Below are 6235 nucleotides of genomic sequence, written 5' to 3'. Positions count from 1 at the left end.
AAGATCCTCTGTCCTGAGTCTTAGGGATACAGCAGTGAAAAAAACAAAGCTCCACCATCGTGGAGCTCCCACTGTAAGGTGAGGAAGCAGACAAGTAAGAGTATATCAGGTGCGGAATACTGCTATGAGAAAAAAAATAAAGCAATGTAAGAAGGGCAGAGATTATTGAATGGGTGGAAATTTATGTAAAGAATTAAGATTATATTCTGACAATCAGAGAAGGTGACATTTGAAACAAGACCATAAGGAAGTGTGAAGATGAAGCAAGCAATTATTTGGGGAGAGAGAATTCTTATCAAATGGAAAACAATGCTTCAAAAATCATGAGTCATGAGTGTGCATCTAGTTATTTGAGGAACAGTAAGGAGGTCAGTGTGAAAGAAAACCAGAGAAGGTCAGAGAGAGTGCAGGAGCCAGAATTGGTAGAGCTTCATGAGCAATATATATACCAATGTGGAGAGCTTCATGAGGAATATATATATATATTATATATATATATAAACCCAATATATATATACATTGGGTTTGCTATGGGAGAGATCCCAAGCCATTGTACAGGTTGATCTAGGAGCAACATGATCTGACTAACCTTTGAAAAGATGGCTCTGGTCACCATGTAAGCTTTACTTACATGAGAAAGAGAGCAAAGTTAGAAGCGGGGAGACTCTTACAGGCACCATAAGATTCTCCCTTGGATTGTGGTGGTAACAGTGAAAGTGGTGCCAAAAGGGTCTCTTCTATTAGAGAATTATTTTGCATATAGGGCTGACAAGATTTCTTGAATAACTGAAGTAGGATATGAAAAGAAAGAGAGAAGACAAAGATTTTTAATTGAATAATTAGAAAGATGGCGTTTTCACTAACTGACATTGGAGAACTACAGAAGATATCCATGTACTCCTTAATAAAAAGATTCTATGTGTTTCAGTTTGGCCTTCTTCCTGGACTTACTCTATATCTCTCATTTCCTTTGCTAAAATTCATCTGCCCACCCACAACACTCTTATTCAATCAAGAACATTTATAAGCCACTTATAATTTGCAAAGCCCTGCATTAGAAATTGAGAGGGACATCAAAATATGTTATGTGACTCCACAAGTTTCTAAGAATCTATGTGAGAAAAATAATGTTTACCTGTAATAATATAAAAATATAATTCAAATACGCAAAATTATCTGGATAGATAACCTTAGCAAAAAAATAGTGAATAGCCACAGACATACAGTAGGGATATAACTATGAACAAGAAATGACTGCTCTTAGGAAGTTTGTAACATATGCTGAAAGTTCAATAAGTGATATCCGTGTTTCCTGGTTGGAATGTAACAGTTTTTCAAAATGCATTAAATGAAAAAATGAAACACCAGAACTAAAGTGGGAAGAGGTCATCGTCAGCCAGGGGAATTAAATAAATAGGTCAAACCTGCAGTTCCTGCAATACCAGCTTGCATTTTACTGTTTCATGATGCTTTCTCTAACTAAATGCTTCTCCAGCAAGTTTCCTCTATACTCACATACAATCAGCGCTAGTTTGATTTTCACTTATGTTTATGTTTGCTTAGAAGTATACATTAGGTATGCTCTAGAATATCAATTTGATAGCAGGAGCTTCATCTTATTTAATTTCCCTTGAGCTTTATAGATGCTAAATAAACATTGTGAAAAAGTTACAGCCTATACTTGAATATTACAAAATGTTTTACATTACTTAAAATCATTTTTGGAAAAGGCGGAGAGGGTAGGGAGTCTTTCCAAAAGCCCAGAAAACTACCTTCTTTGGGAATATATATCTTTTGCAGCCCAAGATAGGAATCCACTCAATGTTCAAGAGAATCCATCAAGTACTTGTTCCCTAATTTTAGTTGTCAGATTTTAAGCCAGGAAGTGGTACTATTTCCACATATTGTGTACAGTTTCAATCAATCATGAGATGTGTGATGTAAAGATCCCTTTTATCAGGAACTGCACGTTATTTTAATTTCTTCTAAAATATTTCTAATTTAAATTCCCACTGAAGACTGATTTTTCTAATCTCTTCAGTGGGAGTGAAAACTACACTTGATGTGCAGTCAGATCTATATTTTGTTCCAACTCTGTGGCTCATTCATCTGCATGCCTGGTTAACTCAGACTAGTAGATTTTCTCTCTCATCGATAACACAGAGCAACTAAACCCTGCCTATGTCACACAGCACTAGATGGTGATGAAAATTTTAAAAATAATAATAACCATGTATGGAAACACTATCAGTCGTGAAGCATTCTACTAAAGTAGAATATTTTTGTTTACCAGTAAAACCTGCTAATATGCCAGTTCTGTCTTCCGGCAAGATGCTTTTGGTCAAAATGGGGCATTTATCTAAAATGGAGGACAGCAGTTTGTTACTTTACTGATTTTGTTTCTCACACTTTAGGAACTGTGTGTGTGTATTTCAAACAAACTATCCTTTAGATTGTCTCAGGCCATCATTGACATTCATAGTATGAAGTTTTTGTTTTTAAAGATGCCAAGATTGGCAAAACATGATGAAAGAAATTATTGCACAATGCTGATGTTTTCCATTTGTCAGCCACACTTGAGTTTCTTAAGCAATATTTGAGATTATCATAATGTAAATTGACATATCATTTTTATTGTACTTTTTATGTAAAAGGAAAAGAAAAAGCCAAAAAAAGATAGCAAAGAGAAAAAACATTGAAGTGAAGGAAATTGCTTCAAATATAGATCAAATAGCTGAAAATACATAAAATGTAGTTAGTTACTTTGATGGGTAGATTCAGTGAACATTATAGTTCTCTTTGCCTTCTTCCTCTGTTTATTCATTTCTGTAACCCTTTTATATTCTTTATTTCTAAAGGAAGCATAAAAGGCTTTTAATATTCTTTATTTGTAAAAGAAATTTAATATAATACATGAAATAACAATTAGAATTAGAATTTATAAAAGCATTCAGCTTTGTGATAGAGACAAAAATCAACTAGTTTTAGTTTCCATACATGGCAACAAATAATTGGAAAATAAAGCTGAAAAACAGTTTGCTTATAATTGAAACAAATATTCTGGAATACCTGGACATAAAAGTAGAAGAAAAGTGCAACACTATAACAAAGAAACCTGAAACATTATTAAGGACCATTTTTTAAAAGCCTAAATCAATGTATAGATTATGCAAAAATACTCTAATATTTTAAGGACATTAATTTTCCTAAACAAATGTATAAAGTCAGTTAATCACAGCAAGATTTTCATGAAACTTGACAAACCAACTTTAAAGTTCATTTGAGAGATAAAGTGAAAATAAACAAGAAAAGATTTAAATAAATAAGAGGGAATGCCCTACCAGATATCAACATGGTGTATGAATTCATGGTAATTAGCATACCATATATTAGCATAATAATAGATTAATCAACAGACTAGATAGTACGAAAAAGACTCATATTAATATTGGAATTTAGCATATTAAATAATTAGTATACAGTTAAGAGCATGTATTCTGGAGCCAGAGTGCCTGTGTTCAAATTTGATCCTCACACTAATCGGCTGGGTCACCTTGAAAAAATTACTTAATCTCACTTAACCTAAATTTTGATATGTATAAAATGGAGATAATAACAATATCTACTCATTTATAAAATTAAGCTCTTTTTTTCATTGAGAAGACCTTTCTAAGCTAGATGCAAATCTAAGCACTATAAATATAATGATTTGAAAAGTGCCTGCATGCGAATTTAAAATTTTGTCCAAAACACTATAAAGTCAAAGAGCAAAGGACAGTCTGGAGAAAAAATTATGAGTAAACTATAGAAAGGTATATTATCTAGAATATTTTAAAAATCCTAAATATTAAAAAGAAAGCTTGACTCCAATTGAAAAATAAGTAAAGGAGATGAAGAGCAATTCAAATACAAATGAGATATAAAAAGATGCCCAATATCGCCAATAATCAGGAAAACATATATCGAATAAAAATTATATATAGTTTTGTTTTTACTTTTTCTCAACATTAAGTTCTGGGATACATGTGCAGAATGTGCAGGTTTGTTACACTGGTATACATGTGCCATGGTGGTTTGCTGCACCTATCAACTCGTCATCTAGGTTTTAAGCCCTGCATGCATTAGATATTTTTACTAATGCTCTCCCTCCCCTTGCTTCACACCCCCTACATATAGTTTTTAATCAAATATATTGTAAACTATTTAAAAGATACCTAGTTTTGACAAAAAGAGGAAAAACAAGTCCTGTCATGCACTCTTAGTAGGAAAATGCATTAATAATGATGTTCTAGAAAGTAAAAGGGCAAATTCTTAAAATATTAAAGGAGCATATATTTCAATCCGTAATTCATTTCTGAATGTCTACTCTACAGAAAAACAGAGGTGCACAAGGGCATATGTACAAAGTGGGCTTTTTATATTTTTACCTACAATAAAAAGTCATTAACAATATAAATGTCTTAAATATATTGGAATATTTCTAGTATGGTGTACTAAGCAGCAATTAGAGAATAAGGCAAATTCATATGACTCATAAGAGAAGATATCCAACTCATATTGTTAAGTTAAAATAAAGTATATTGCAGGACTATACAAGTGGTATGTTCACATTTTATATTTAATTCATTTATTTCTAATACAAATTCATAGGAAAGGCCAGCAAGTGCATGCACTAAACTCTCAACAGTGATCAATTTGTGTTGAATAATGAAACAAAAGAGATGTGAAAGTAGACTTTCAGTTTTTAGTCTATACTTCTCTATTTTAAAAATGTTTCACAGTAAAATATGTAGGCATCACTTATGTAAATAAAATAAAGAATCCATAGTAGACACCCCTATCGTACGAGGCTCTTTTTCAGTCGATTATATGATCTTTTGCTATGGTTTGAATCTTTGTCCCCTCCAAAATTCATGTTGAAGCTTAATCCCCAATGTAGCAGTATTGAGACGTGGGACTTTTTTTTTTTTTTTTTTGAGACAGAGTTTCCCTCGTCGCCCAACCTGGAGTACAATGGCGTGATTTCGGCTCACTGCAACCTCCATCTCGCTGGTTCAAGCGATTCTCCTGCCTCAGCCTCCCGAATATCTGGGATTACAGGCACCCACCACCAAGCCTAGCTAATTTTTTGTATTTTTTGTAGAGGCGGGGTTTCACCATGTTGGTCAGGCTGGTCTTGAACTCCTGCCCTCAGGTGATCCACCTGCCTCGGCCTCCCGAACTGCTGGGATTACAGGCATGAGCCATCACGCCCGGCCCGAGACGTGGGAGCTTTAAAGGTGATTGAGTCATCAGAAGTGATTGAGTCATCAGAAGTGATTGAGTCATCAGAAGTGATTGAGTCATAAGGGTTCTGCCCTGAAGAATGAATTAATCCATTCATAGATTAATGGATTCATGGGTTATCATGGGAATGGGACTAGTGGCCTTATGAGAAAAGAGAGACCTGAACTAGCAAGCTCAGCTCCCTCACCATGTGATGTCTTGTGCATCCTTGGGACTCTGCAGAGGGTCCCTACCAGCAAGAATGCCCTCAACCAGATGCACTCACTCAACCTTAGGCTTCTCAGCTTTCATAACTATAAGAAATAAATTCCTTTTCTTTATAAATTATCCAGTATTAGGTATTACATAATGAGCAACAGAAAATGAACTAATACACCACAGAATGCCCAGCCTTACTGATTTCTATTTCTCTAAGATTTTCTACCACCCAAGGATTTTTAACCTCCCTCCTCTGCCAACTATAATGCAGAACAATTGAACTTTGCCCCATTTTGTACTCCAAACCCAATGTATGGAAATACAGAGTTGTAGTATAATCCCTTGTTTAAAAGCATTTAGTTGAGATGTCTCATAACTACACTGAAGGTGTCTTGGTACCACTAACATTATAAGTTTATAATAGACTAATCTACCCGCTGAAGAGCCCTCAACTCACTTCCTTTCCTTTTAGATTTTGTACTATGAGGATGTGATACTTCAAGCCAGGACAACAGTCCACTACCTCAAGATGTAAAGCCCAGAAAATATTAGGAGATGAGAATCAAAACCTTAACATTGTTGAGCTATAAAATTTTCCCTAGACTGGCTAACTCTGGAAATCTACAGGTAAAAAATATCATAATGCATATTAATATATTTGTTATATACTAGTATATAAACATATTATATATGTATATATTAATTTGTTAGCTATATAGTAATAGAAAATATATATTTCTTTAATATACAA

This window comes from Hylobates moloch, unplaced genomic scaffold (assembly GCF_009828535.3).
Source record: "Hylobates moloch isolate HMO894 unplaced genomic scaffold, HMol_V3 SCAFFOLD_2, whole genome shotgun sequence".
In the NCBI taxonomy this organism is placed as follows: domain Eukaryota; kingdom Metazoa; phylum Chordata; class Mammalia; order Primates; family Hylobatidae; genus Hylobates; species Hylobates moloch.
This window is presented reverse-complemented; position numbering follows the sequence as displayed.